Here is a 15,378-nt window from a genome sequence, read left to right on the forward strand (position 1 = left end):
TGCGCGAGCGCGATTCTGATTGGCTCTTAGATCTTAGTAAACATTCGAATCGGCCGAAACCAGGAAGCGGCGGCCGCCATTTTGTCTCTCGCACTGAGAGAGATTTTTAAAATCGGAAGCCCAAAAACATGTAAAGGGGCTGTTTTGACAACTCCCTCCCACATAGTCATGTGGAGGGAGTCCCCAAACATCCCTCAAGTGCAAAAACGGTTTTATTTTTTTTTCGGCAATTTCGCGGGGTACGCTTACCGTACGCTTACGGTAAGCGTACGGTAAAAAAATAAAAATAAAAAAAACACTATCCACACTTACCCCACCCCCTGTGCTTTTGGTGGCCGAAGGCCACCAAATGTGCTGGGCTTATTACAATGGAAAAAAACACTATCCACACTTACCCCACCCCCTGTGCTTTTGGTGGCCGTAGGCCACCAAATGTACAGGGCTTATTATAAGGGAAAAAAACTTAGCATTTAAAAAACCGTACTAATTCACTGAAAAAACCATAGGTTTCACACACGTTATAGTTAGGAATTAGCATTTAAAAAACCTTGCAAATTCACTGAAAAAACCATAGGTTTCACACATGTTATAGTTAGTGGAAATTTTACTGATAAAAAACCAATGAAATTGCCCCGTTATAGTTAGCGCAGGCAACTATAACTCACGCGACCGCAATCCTCTGCTGATGACATATGTGTCTTTAGGAAAAAAAAATATTTGTAATATATGTATAGCTAAAAATGTATGGAAGAAGACATGGGCAAATAAGTGTCTAAATACAGTATTAGCATCAGCAGAGGATTGTGGTCGCGTGAGTTATAGTTGCCTGCGCTAACTATAACGGGGCAATTTCATTGGTTTTTTATCAGTAAAATTTCCACTAACTATAACATGTGTGAAACCTATGGTTTTTTCAGTGAATATATATATATATATATATATATATATATAGAGAGAGAGAGAGAGAGAGAGAGAGAGAGAGAGAGAGAGAGAGAGAGAGAGAGAGAGAGAGAGAGAGAGAGAGAGAGAGAGAGAGAGAGAGAGAGAGAGAGAGAGAGAGAGAGAGAGAGAGAGAGAGAGAGAGAGAGAGAGAGAGAGAGAGAGAGAGAGAGAGAGAGAGAGAGAGAGAGAGAGAGAGAGAAGAGAGAGAGAGAGAGAGAGAGAGAGAGAGAGAGAGAGAGTGTGAGAGTGTGAGAGTGTGAGAGTGTGAGAGTGTGAGAGTGTGAGAGTGTGAGAGTGTGAGAGTGTGAGAGAGTGAGAGAGAATGAGAGAGAATGAGAGAGAATGAGAGAGAATGAGAGAGAATGAGAGAGAATGAGAGAGAATGAATGAGAATGAATGATATCCCCCACTCAATAGATTATGTTAGTACTTTGTAGGGACAATTGAAGCAACACATTATATACATTTTATAAAGTTCAGCAAGTGTTGAGATACCAACTTGTCCTATTGCGTCTTAGAAATGAAAATTCTTTCACTAAGATGGTAGAAATAAAGTGCATTTAATTTAACTACTACAGGCTATCATCTTGTCATGCAGTTCATTCGCAAAAAAGTAGAATGGGAAACAACATTCCAGTATTTAAAAAATCGTCTGATCTGACAATAATCAAAAGATTTTAAGGAGCTTAAAATATACGTGTTCATATCTAAGCCACTCGATCATCAAGATATCACAATATCTGTTATATTTGTTACAGTAACTTTTATATAGATATGGGATAATTGCACTAATTCAATATCACCATGAAAATATAATGCTATGTTTGCAATACCAGATGACAAGGGACCAGTTCTATCACAAACAACTCCTAAATCAAATTTCCAAATCAAGCTTGAATACCACCCTCAAATGTATATGTAGAAAATAGTTACCAACACTCAAGTTCTATTCTCAATACATTTATAAATGAATCATTTTAGAACTGATTATCATGAAACCCCACCATCCTCTCGAACTGCACTAATTCGTAGCCTATCGATGTCTTCATAAAACTCCCATGATACCGATTATCTAGACCAACAAACAGAACAAAACAACCATAATTGGTATTTACTTTAGCAATTTACTAATCATTATCCCAAAATGTTAGCATAACCCCATCAACACTGCACATACCTTTCTGGCTGTCCCTAGTGCCTGTCCATTCCAACAAAGCGATTAACCTTCCCAAACAGTGCACACTCCTTATAAATTTAAGTTTAGTGTTGGTATCTGACGTCACACTAATGATGGTTATTGCCAAAACTCTTTCAGTATAGTTTGAAAGATGTATGTGAGAAATGTTTTAAATAAGCCCATTTTAAGAATTTGGATTATGAATTGAGGTGGGTGATTACACATCTATTAGAATAATCACAGCCCTTGTTTGGGGTGAACCCTTAAAGTCACTAACCTGAGCTCAACACCCTGCTAGCTATGGCACAGAGTGAACAGGCTTAATTTAGGGCAATATGTACCGTATTTATGAGCGTACCAAAATAGTAATAAAGTGACAATGCAAAATAATAGTAATCCCGAACCGAATTAGAAAAATATAATACATTTTAATAGCCAAAATGACAAAAATCAGATATGGGGAGCTGGGGATATGATTTCCTAAACTTTTAAGTAGGAGTAGCACCAAAAAGCACAAAGCGCCAATGATAGTCAATGGTCGTGGTAGACTGGGAGGTTTTTGAGGCTGGTCGCAATGGAACGCGAGTTGGAGACACCAACCAGGTTTGTCCTGGTCAAAGATTTTACCTTCTGACTTAGTCTTTTAAGTCCCAGTCCAACACATAAGGGTACACCTCTAAATAGCTGAGGGGAGGCACTTAGAGACTCAAATGCTGACGGGCAGAGGCCAACACCAAGGTCCAGTTCAGGTCCAGATGCCACTGGTCAGCTGTGTTGTTGCAGGATAAGGCCTCTTGAAACTAGTTTTATTCCTGTTACTTGAACAGGAGGTCAGCCTTATGAACCATGGAGTCCACTTCTTTGTCCTCTTTGCAAGAGTCAGCAGGTTCAGTCCTTCGGGGCTCCTCTCAGGTTTCAGATAGCAGGTCCAGTCCTCCTCCTGTTCTTCCTCAGCTCCAGCAGTTTTCTGAAGTGGATGCTTGGAGATGTTTTGCACAAGCTAGTGGGTAGAAATGACTCCTAGGCACGCCCTAACGAATGGGGTAAAAGATCCCGGGACCAGCCCAACCCACTTTAGGCATTTTCAAGTTGAAGAAAGTCTTCTTCTAAACTAAACCTGAGCTCATAAACTGGGTGCGTGTGGGGGGAACATACTATTGTAATCCACTCTCCTCCCACTAAAATCCAGTTTGAGCCAGCTTCTGTATCCCCAGTAAACGCAGAGACAGTAGTCTGGTAGGACAAAAGCAGCTTTTTTCCAGTTACCAGACAGTGGCTATATAAGAATTGCCTTGCCATACTGTTTCCTTCCTTTCAAGTGCGCCACAAGTATAACATGTAAAACCTAGAGGCAGAAGTCCAGTAGCTCAAAAGCAGGGTTTTCCAGCAACCAGATAATGGATACATAAGCATTTTCTTGGCATCCTGTATTCTTCCTTTCATGTGCGTCCTAAGTGTTTTATGTAACTCCTCAACACAGCTTTCAAGCAGGAGTTGACGCCCTTACCAAGATTTGACACGGTAATGTCAAAAAGGATGCCCACAGCCCTCACCCTTCATATTCTGTTAAGTTCAGAGGTGTCATCTCTGCTCATTCAGGTTGCCCTGTCAATCACAGTGACCTATTTAGTAACTCCTGGCGGGAAATTCACCCCTCTTTCGCACCTATTCAAATGCTAAACACTGGCCAGGAGAAGTTGGAGAACAAATGCAAATTAGGAACTTCATGCAGGGAAATGGTAAGTTTCAAAAATGTACTTTTCCCTAATATTTTATAAAAATCATACTTCACCATTTAATTGGATTTTTAGTAACTATTAAAAATAGTTGTTTAATTATTTTTCGAGCTAGTCCCATTCCCAAGATACAGTATTAGGATTTTAATCTGCAGTCTGATTTTCTGCAAAGGATAGCTTTGCCTGCCAAAGTGAAAAATAGCTTTTTGGTGCTTTGCACTGTAAGGACATGTATAAATTCCATGCTCCCTGCCTTGCGCCAGCCCAGCAAAGTTTGCGAACAGCACTCTGGGTGACTCCCGGGACTAATGGGAGTAGCCAAGGGCCCAGAGCCCCTCAAAGGAGGGACGAACTACAGACAGAGGGACGGACTACGGACTGAGTTACGTGCCCTACAAGATCATGAACTGCTCCAGCTCTGCCTTGGTTCAGTGCTCTGAATGAGTCAACGGATCTGAATGGCCCAGAATATAAAGCTGTTTCACTTAACCCTAATGTATTCTGCAGGAGTTAGACATTGCTGGAGCTTGTTTGATGGGGGTTACCCCTGTGTGGAACCTTCTGAGTTATAAGCGGCCCAACAGCCCAGCAGGAAATCTAGCCCCCTGCACTATGCAGGGATGCACCCCTATCAACCTCATTCTGCTCTGACTGAGATGTGGACATGGAAGATATGTGATTGACTCACTGGTATGTCCTGACAGGAGCAGTAGGGAGACTGGCTGCACCCGGACAAACTATGTCTAGTCCCGGAGTTGCTGGACTTTCTGTGGAGGAAGGGCTCCCCCTATCCGGTGATGCTGAGGCGGGACCCTGGCCCACCAACCCTTGGGGGTGGACGGATGTCAACCCCTGGTTTTGCTACTTTATGGTTTGTTCTCATTTGTTAGTTTTGGTTTATTACCTCGTTTTGGATTGTTATACAGTTTTTGTTCTGGGGAAGCAAGCAATATAGTGTCCACCATATTAAAGTTTCTCTGCTAACCTTAGGCCTCTCCTCTTACGCAGGCCTTTATTACCAACACAAACATGATTCAGATTGTCTCACTTGATACACAGGGATTGAACTCTCAAAACAAACATGGGATCATCTGGCGTACACTTCGAGAGTCCAGCCTGCATATGAGATGCCTCCAGGAGCACCTTCTCCTACGAAAAGACCAAGTGATCTTAAACACACTGCATATCCAACTGCCTATCACTCCTCAGCCAGCACCAAACAAAGGGGAGTAGCAATCTTCCTGAAAAGCAATCTCTCCCTAGTAGTCTTACACAATAAAACTGACAGGGAAGGTAGATCTCTGATCTTGGTCAGTGTGCTGGAGAGACAAACTATCGCCTTGGCCACAGTATACACACCTAACTCAGCCCAGGACTCATTCTTGGTAAGCGGTGGGCCTCCTAGCTCATCCCTTCCACCACGGCTGATAGCCCTGAGCGTTTTTCATTGATAAGACAGGGTGAGTGTCTGCTACCAATATTCATTGATACTCTTGCTGGCGAAGGTCTGATCTAGTTTGTTTTGAGGTGTTTTTAGCTATCTTTGACTTTGTGTCATAGAGGGGACACTAGGGGACTGCTTAGCGTTTTGCAGTTGGGGTTGCCAGAAGGTAGGGGAGGAAAATGGTGAACATAGGGAATGCGATTTTATGTGATCTGACACCATACATTGATGGATTAATGTGCGTCCTCTAACGGTTACTGGTGTTCAGTCTATGTCGAATTGTTTTTGCAGAAGTTGTAAAACCATAACGAATGTCCCTGTTTCCCCCCGAAAACTTTATTAAAAAGATTTACACCCCAAAAAATATAGGGTCCAGCAAAAGACCAACAATTCAGGGTGTCCACGCAGAAAAGGTATATTTCCTACCTCATTGTTGTTTTTGAGTATTAGGAGGCTCAAGTGTAGTACACTTCTCCAGAAACTCGAGAGCCATCCCCATTACCAAACAAGAAAAAAACCTAGCCGAAAATTATTTGTATGAACCCAATTTTGTTTTTGGGGAATTTCCTCTGAACCCTACGCTTGTAAGTATAGTTCCTTTCTGTCTAGTTGTATTTCTGATACTTTTCTGTCCCATTTTTATGTTCTTCAAATTGCCTCAGGTCCCTGCAAAGAATGGACACGTGTATTACTTTTATCTCCGCATTCCTGCAGAGAATCAGAAAAATGTTTTTCAGAGGAGTAAAACCTCTCATGGGCTGTAATATAATTTCTATCCCTTCCATTAAAAATCACTTGCTCTTCCACTCGATTGTAATATTGTTGTTTCTTTTCTGAAATTCAGACCGATTTTTTAGTCTAGTAACCCTTGGATCTCTGTTGACCCAGCTTTTTCTCTTTCAGATTGCCTTCTTTATATTTTAATTGAGGCTGTTGGTGTCCCATGGTGTCTCTATCTATTAAAGCATAAGTGTGAGTAGTGATTTTTGTGATCTTGCTGATGAGTCACCTCTTTGCTGTATGGTCAAAAGCACTTGAACTTTCAAGATAACAAGATGGAGCAGCACCATGCTGTTCTTGAATCTCTGTTAGAACCTCAGCCACTACTGAAGAGCTGTTGTGCGTGTTATGACGTAAGGTTGCATATAGGCTTCCCTATGACTGACATTGATGTGAATTAGGCACCATCCCCTTGGGAACACACATATCATCACTGTATTTTTTCCTGTGGTGCAGAATGAGGGCATACTACCTGCATTTGACTTGTTTTTCTAGAGATCTTCTCGGGCAATTCCCATTATTGCTTTGATAGTTTGGGGATAAATGGTAGGTGTATGAATACAGGAAGATGTCAGAGCTGTGTCTGTCGCCTCGGTTTCCTGCTCTTGCAACACATAATGTCTAAGCTGCTGATCAATCCCAATCATGTGCCTTAAGATCTCTCTTGTCACATTTATATTTTGTTGATTCCTTGTGGTGTGAAGTCTAAGTGCCTTCTGTTGCCATGTCTGTCCTACTATTGTTGTTGGTCCTGTACAGTATGTGGAAGTCTGTCCTGAAACATTCCTGTGCTCTGTGCTTCTTTTTTTTTTTTTTTGAAACCGTTTATTACAAATCTCAAGAATATACAAATATGGGCCCACAACCTTCCGGCCGGCCGCTAGGAATGGCAGAAACATATGGCATACGTTCATAGAACACTTGGCGTTACAAAGGAGCATAAGCAGGAGTCATCAACATCATGGGCCACAGCCATAATACGTCACAGTGCGGTTTCATTTTATACAAACAACAAAAAAAACAACACCCACAAGGCTACCCTACAGTCGAAAGTAGCAGCACGTGCTCCCCAATGGGGAACCCCAACTATCAGAGGAGTCCAAGGAGGGGAAGGGAAACAGAGCGAGGACTGGGGGAACCCTGTGCCCGGGGCTAGGGGAAGGGGTCAGCTAAGGGGACGGGGCTGGTGAGGCAGCAGGCAGCAACGGTGGCGCGCAAAGACTCCCACGGTAGGCGTTCCAGGGGCCCCACACTTTCACCCATGTCCCAGGCTTACCCCTCGCCACATACACCACCTTTTCTCGAAACATGCACCAGTCCATGTGCTCTTTCCAGGCCGACACCGTCGGGGGGTTCTGGGATCCCCACAGTTGCGCAATGTCACGCTTAGCAATCATATTTCCCAGAGTCACCCACCACGTTTGCGGAGCCGAGTAGTCAGTTGGTTCCCACACATTCAACAGGCATCTCCTCGCTTCCGGCAGCAGCGCAACACGCGTAACCACTCGCAGGACCTCGTGCACACCGCGCCAGAATCGCTCCACCTTCGGGCATTCCCATAAGATATGCAGAAAGGTCGCCACGGCACCACAACCACGCTTACACAATCCATCCACTGTATAGCCCATGCGCTGAAGCCTTGGCCCCGTCATGTAGACCCGGTGGAGTATCTTGAGCTGGACGAAGCGAAGGCGAGCCGGTATAGCCACCTCCTTCGGAGAGGCCACCGCGGAGATCCAGTCCTCATCGTCCAATTCCAGACCGTCGGCAACCCAAGCCTCGCGAAGGCCAATCAGCAAGCCCGATCGATCATTAATCAGTTTTTTATAAATAAGGGATATCGTACTGTCTGGGACGTGGCCATCCAGCACTCTATCCTCCAGGGGGGAAGACTCCGGGATGGAGGCGACGTCTGGGAAGACGGAGCCCAGTGCATGACGGATCTGCAGGTATCGAAAGTATTCACTGCCCTGCAACTGAAACTCCGTCTGCAGCATCTCGAATGTTTTAAATCCTCCCCTCGACCAGAGATCCCCCACTTTACTGATGCCTATCATGTCCCATTTCGCGAAGCCCTTCGAGGTTTCGAGGTCCAGAGAGAGCCCAACTTCTCAGACGCATACAGCGGTGACGCCCGGGTCAAACGGTCCTTCCACCCCATAGCTGCATTAGCCGCATGCCATACTCTGACCATGACACGCGTAGGTCCCGTCAAGCGAGCGTCGGGCGCGCCAGAGTAGAGCGCTCGATTGTAGTCGCCACCGGGCAGTAGCAACTTGTCCATCTCAAACGCCGGGTTCAAGGCGGGCCCATAGAGGCCATGGTTAATTGCAGCTAGCTGGGAGGCCCAGTAATACCGTTTAATGTCCGGGAGGGCAATCCCCCGTCATACCATGGGAGCGTCAACTTCGCCAGGGCAATGCGCGGCCTCCCGTCCCAGAACAGGCGGCGCTGTAAACTCTCCACCTCACTGAAGTAGCGCGCCGGGACTGGGTCCATAGTGTTCTGGAGAGCGTATAAGAAACGTGGCAACGACATCATCTTGAACAACGCCGCCCGGCCGAGCGGCGAAAGCGGCAGACGCCGCCAGCGCACGACGTCCGCCTTCAAGCGCTGGAGAGGAGGAAGCAAGTTCCGCTCGTAGCGAGCCTCTGGGTCCAGAGTAATGTAGACACCCAGGTATCGAAACCCCTGAGAGGCAATCTGAATCGGACAACCCCGCGGAAGGGCAGGAGCCTCCCCAGAGAGCACATACACGCATGATTTAGCCCAGTTGATGACAAGGCCTGAGTTCCGGCCGAATGAACGTAAAACATCAACCAGGACTATGAGTCACTTACGTGGGGAGGCTAGGTACAAAAGGATGTCGTCAGCGTATAGGGACACACAGTCCTCATATTCGGGGGTCCAACGGAGTCCACGGATGGAGGGGTGCCACCGCAGCCACTCCGCCAGGGGCTCCAAGGCCAGCGCAAACAGGAGCGGCGACAAGGGGCAGCCCTGTCGCGTGCCCCGGCCCAGCTCGAATGGGGCCGAAACTCTTCCATTCACCACCACCTGCGCCAATGGGCCCGAATACAACAATTTGACCCAACTGATGAAGCCCGGGCCGAATCCAAACTTCGCCAGCATCGCCCAAATGTATGGCCACTCAAGCGTGTCAAACGCCATAGTGGCGTCTAAGGACGCCAAAATGGCCGGCTCCCGCACGAATGGGACACGTGCGAGCACCCCGTGCAAGCGCCGCAGATTAAGGGCTGTATTGCGATGGGGGATAAAGCCGGACTGGTCTTGGTGAACCAGGTCGCCCACCACACCGACCAGCCGATTGGCCAGCACCTTGGCGAGAATTTTGGGCTCCGCATTCAAAAGCGAGATAGGCCGATAGGATGTGACCCGGTCCCGAGGCCTCCCCTCCTTGTGGATCACCACGACAGTAGCCAGACGCTGGTCCGGCGGGAGGGAGCCCAACGAGGGGGCCGCCAGGAACATCGCGCGGAGGTGGGGCGCCAGTACATCTGGTCGCAACTTATACAACTCGATAGGGATGCCATTTGGGCCCATGGCCTTGCCAGAAGCAACCGAACGTATGGCGAGGGCAATTTCGTCGGATGTAGGAGCGGCATCCAGCGACACCCTGTCCTCCTCCGAGAGGGAGGGCAGCGCGATATCCCTAAGCAGGGAATGGGAGTCCTCCTCCGAGCAAGGAGAGACCGGAGAATACACCTCGCGGAAATAATCCGCAAAACAGGAGACAATTTCTTCTGGCTCGGTGACACTCACACCATCCGTCCTCTCAATCAGCGGGACCACACGATTCACTCTCTCCTTTTTATCCAACCACGCTATCAGTTTGCCCGCCTTATCACCCACATCATACAGTCGCCCCTGCTGTTCCCTACTGAGGCCCCTGGCCGCCTCCGTAACGAGGGCCCTGTAGGCCGCCTGCTTAAGTTGTAGGACATGCAGTGCAGCATCCGTCACTCCGCCCTCTAAATCACCCTCCAATTCAGCAATTTCGGCCTCCACCCGGGTAACCTCCTCCCGCTCGCGCCTCCGGGCATGGGAAATGAGGGACAGGGCCTCTCCTCTGAGAACTGTCTTGAAGGCTTCCCACAAGGAGATAGCCGAAGGGACGGACCCCACATTCTCCTCAAAGTATCGCTGCAGGGATTTAATCACAGCAGCGCGAATGGTGGGGTCGCGCAGGTACCAGGCATTGATGGGAACTACCCTGCCCTCACCCCTTGGAAGGACATCAAAATGGAACAGGAGCGGGGAATGATCTGAGATACCCCGCGCCAGATGGCGCACCTCCCCCACACTCCCAGCATAGGCCGCCGGGACAAGGACATGATCAAGCCGTGAGAGGCTACCATGTGCCCCCGAGTGGAAAGTGTACTGTTGCTGCGTGGGATGTTTTAAGCGCCAGCAGTCCACCAATCCCAGTGTATCCAAGAGGCCAGATATCCACGCCTGGGCCCGGGGGAGGTCCCTAGGGGGGTGACGATCCAGAGTCCCAGAAACCACCGCATTGAAGTCCCCCCCAACCACTAGGAGTCCCCCCGGAAGGCCCAGGAGGAGGCGCCCCAAGTCTGCAAAAGTGGTCGCCTGTAACCCCGGTGGGACGTATACCGATACAAAAACCACTACTTTGCCTTCCATTCTCCCCACTAAAACAGCATAGCGTCCCCTATCATCATGGCGCACCTCATCAATTTCCAACGGGAGCGAGTTCTTCACCATAATGCCCACACCCCGTGAGCCCGATGTGAAGCCCGAGTGGGCCACCAAACGATAGCCACGCCGATTCATGGCACAAAAAGAGTTTCCAATAAGGTGTGTCTCCTGCAGGAAGACTACATCGGGTGAGATTCGTTTCAAATACTGCAGGACCACACCTCGTTTGATCCTATCCCCCAGTCCATTAACGTTCCAAGACAACACAGTGAACTCCCTACCCCCCATCACACACAGGAGCCATCAATCGTCCCCCGGAGAGCACCTTAAAAACAATACAGAAAAGGGTTTGCCTTGTGGTAAAAACGAACAACAACACCCCACCCCAACTCCCCCCCCCAACAGAACTCCCCCCTCCCTGCACCCCTGCATGAGCCCAAACAGCCCCCCCAAAGTGCAGTGTGCCTGTCGCCCCATAGATGGTGAAACTAACTAAACCCCCAGAGGAGGAGGGAGAACCCCCAAGAGACCCCACACGACCTCCACAGGAGGAGACTTACTCGAACAGGCGAACAGTCAAAAGTGACATCAATTTTGTCCAGAGCGAGGCATAATATTAGTCCCTCAGTCCTGATCCGGCGGGCCCTCTCCCCCCACCGCTCCCCCCCCACCCCCCCGATCCCGATCCCCAGGCAAGGTATCTAACCAGTCCCCGGCTGCTTCGGGACGATCAAAGAAGTGCGTACGGCCATCCAACTCCACCCGCAGCTTAGCCGGGAAAAGCATAGCGTACTTAAGATTTAGGTCCCGTAGACGACGTTTGACTCCGAGAAAGCTTAGTCTCTGCTTTTGGACCGCTGGGGTGAAGTCAGGATAAAAATTTATGTCCATATTGTCGAGTCTGACCGGCCCCTGTAGTCTGGAGGATTGCAGGATAGCGTCCCTGTCCCGAAAGTTGAAAATCCGGGCGATGAGAGGCCTCGGGGGGGCTCCGGCCTTGGGCCTTCCCCCGGGAACCCTGTGGGCCCGCTCCACCGCGAAGAATTTACTCAGTCCCCGGGGCTGGAGGTGGGTGAGAATCAAGTCCTCCACGAATAGATCCGCCGCCGCCTCCTCTCGTCCCTCAGGCACCCCGAGAATACGGACATTGTTCCTCCGGGCCCGACCCTCAGAATCCTCCAGGCGACGATCCATCAGCGCGCTCGCCTGGCCAAGCCGGCGCACCTCCTTTTGGAGGGCTGCCACATCCGTCGTGAGGCCCGATGTGGTGTGGGCCAACGAATCGACCCGGTCATTAGTCTTGGATAAATCGGCCCTTACCAGGCCAACATCCACAAGGACCGAGTCAATTTTCTGCGCCAGTGTATCAAAGCGCTGGTCCACCGAGGCCTTCATCTCAGCGATGGCGCCCATCACGTCTCGCAGGGTCAGGTCCGCGGGCAGAGCAGGAGCATCAGTCGGGCCCTCAGGGGACCTACGCGGCACCTCGGGAGATCCCTTCTGGAGGGTATAGCGGTCCATGCTGTTAGACTGGTGGACTGCGCCACGTCGGGTCGATTTCACCTTTGCCCGATCTCCATCTTGCTTTGTGGACATGGTTCCAGTCCCACGGCCGTGCCAGGCACGCCGTAAAGGGCGGGCAAGCCGGTTCACGGGATCCGGGGGGGGGTCTCCACTGGGCCACGGGGCAAGTCACAGCCGGCGGGCCGGCAGGGCACCCCAACGGGGCCACACTACCTCACAGTGCCCCGTGACCCAACCTCGCCAAGACAGCAAGGAGGGTGCAAAAGCGAAAGTGAAAGTGCGGGGTACGCGAGCCGCCGCGCCCAGCCCGCCGCTGTTGTTGACTTTGCCTCCGGATCACCCCACAATTCCAATCCGGGGTCCGGCGTGGAGAAGGCCGGAAATCTCAATCGGTGCTACCGCCGGAGTCCGAGGTCCAATTTGGAAGCGGAAAGCGGGTGCCACCTCAGCTCGGGCTCACCAACACAGTCCCCTCATCTAGGACAGGATATTGTCAGGATATATGTAGGAGGTCGCGGAGGTCCTCGGGAGCCTCGCACCTACGCGTCCATCTTGGTTGCGCGCTAGGCTCCTTCCCTCTGTGCTTCTTAAAGGCAGGAAAAATAGACCTCAGTGGTATATGTATGAATTGCCCCTATAATGAACATTATTCCCCTCCCTGTTAGAGGGAATTCTCTTATTGCTAAATCTGCATTAAGGGAAGAGAGCATGTTCTTGTCTATTTCTATTTGATCAGCCATGGCACGTAAAGATTCCAGTATTGGTACTCATGCAGTATTTATCCTTTGTATCAATTAAGCGTAACAATCTCCAGTCAGATATGGATGCACTTTTCCTGCTTCTCATGTGGATTTTAAAATCCCTACGGTCATCTCTGATTTATTTAGTGTGTCTCTGGATTTTTGGGTCCTGGGCCATTAGGACTCTCATCAGATGCCACTGTAGTGAGAACCACACATTTATTGGTGTCACACCTAGTAGATTTCCTTAGTCCCAAAGGCAGTTGCTTTCTCTGCAGACAAGAGGAAAACAGCCAGGTATTTTCCATGCCTTTTGCTGGGCTGCACTCACAGGAGTGAAAGGGTGTGGAACATCAGAAATACCTGTCAGAGAATGTCTTTCTCTTCCAAGGAAAACTTAAACCAGTCCCCCCTCACCCACCAGACTGGGTACATACAGAAACATTGGCATTTTATCATTAGAATTTATCATGTGTTAAATGTATGCAGATCATATGAATAATAATTATAATAATGACGAATAACAATTATCATCAGTAATTACTACCTCATTCATAACAAATATTGTTCAAGCGGATAAAATCTAAACCTTAAATATTAATTGCACATCCCTGATTAATTAGTCTTTAAAAAATACATATATTATTGTGTTTTAGCACCTGACACCAGCCTAAAAAACCTGTCATACATGTGGTAACTTAGTGAGCTCCTCCCAACCCTCCCCTAATTGCTACTGCAGCATTCTTCCCATTTTTGTGTATATTGCATATTCATAATACTCTGTTAAGTCTTTCACAGCCATAATCGTGTCACTATCCTATATCCCACTTACCAGCCCCGTAGCTCTGGTCTACCCCGCAGTCGGTCTAGATCAATTGCTCCCCCATGTCATTATCGCATTTCCCATTTACACATCGTCAGTTACATCTTCAGCTGCCTCTCCAGTGCTGTCCATCATGCCAATTGTCATGTTCTAACAAAGTTGCAGATCATCTGCCAGTTTCTCATCAGCCCTTACTTCACCCCATTAGTCTAGATTCCGCCCCTGTCCATTCCTCTACATCCCTCACCCAGGATGCAGTCCGTGGCGGACGACTGGATGTCCAGTATATTTCCAATTTACGCTTCCTTAAGCCAAGGGCAAGAGCTGCAAATGTGTGTTGCATTTTGCAGTTTTTCGAATTTGGGAGCACTCCCAGTAAACCCTGTGCAATATTTTCCTCTATTTGCATCTTTGTCACACGTTTTGTTATCTGAATGGCCTCTCTCCAGGATTCTACAATTGTTCTTTATTACCAGCTCATGTGTATAAAATTAGCATTATCTACGCCACGTTGGGTGTAAACCAAAGATCTGGTGGAGTATATTTTACTGCGGCGTGACGGGATGTACTATGTGTGATGCACGAAGTTAAAATGAATTAGCTTGAAGTGTATGTCACTAGATATCTTGAACCATAGAGCATGCAAGTTCCCAGTCCTTATCCGAGATAGGTTCCTTTATGTCTGTCTCCCATTTACTACGGCGTTCAGAGCGGGTACCTTATGATCACATTTTAGTGCTCGCTGCAGGCGAGTTACCTAAGGCACCCAGCCTTTTCCTTCAAAAGGCCTGGTCAATTAGTCTTAAACTCTGTATTTACAGTAAGATATCACATTATTATTTATTTAATTGCTAAGCCATGTTGTACTGCCGTACATCTGGAGACCAGAATGTCTCCCAATTCAGAACGGTTGTGGAGAATCTGTCTTAACCCAAAATTGGCATCCCGAAGATAGTGAATGGTGTCTGGAAAAGGAAAGCATGACCATGAGTAGCATTGAAATGTGTCCATGAAGAAATGTTTCCAAAGGATGGTTTATCGAAGCATTTAACAACATGTTGTGCCTTACTTCTTTTCAAAATAGGCTCGTCACTTAAAAAGAGGCAAGAACGCCTCACGTATTTTAACAGGTAGACCCAAACAAAAATGCTCAGTGACAATGTGCCTGTCCTTAGTTATTATTCATGTTAGTAGTTTCCATGTAAAAAAGGTTACCAAGGCCTCAAATAGAGCGCGAATCCACTGCCAAACTGCATCCTATGTATCGCTCTGATATTACAGTTTTCACACACTCTGTCTAAGCCTTTCCCTCCGTTTGCTTCACCAAACGTTTTCACATCTGTAACCCTTGTTACAGTATGAAGTGGCAAAATGGACAGTCTTCCTTGGAGCCCTTGTCATTCAGAGTGCTCTGCGGTGGAAGAAATGTCGCGCAGAGGTTCACAAAAACCCCAAATAAAAATAAATAAATCTTCAAATCTCCATCACAGTGTATACCCCTTCTCAATCACTCCAGGATTCTTGCAAGCCTT

At 48.1% G+C, this 15,378-nt stretch overlaps 1 protein-coding gene across 4 annotated transcripts in view; it reads left to right on the forward strand.

The window, feature by feature from the left end:
• SPATA2L (spermatogenesis associated 2 like) overlaps nucleotides 1-15,378 on the forward strand; it is an 83,340-nt gene that overhangs the window by 60,145 nt on the left and 7,817 nt on the right. The window contains exon 3 of one of the 4 annotated variants that reach the window (XM_085637486.1): nucleotides 6,203-6,271. The exons of the other annotated variants lie outside the window; for them this stretch is intronic. The gene's annotated coding sequence lies outside the window, so the exon portion shown is untranslated. The remainder of the gene's footprint in view (nucleotides 1-6,202; nucleotides 6,272-15,378) is intronic. 4 annotated transcript variants of the gene reach the window in all.

The sequence above is a fragment of the Triturus cristatus genome, chromosome 12, assembly GCF_964204655.1.
Source record: "Triturus cristatus chromosome 12, aTriCri1.1, whole genome shotgun sequence".
Taxonomy (NCBI): domain Eukaryota; kingdom Metazoa; phylum Chordata; class Amphibia; order Caudata; family Salamandridae; genus Triturus; species Triturus cristatus.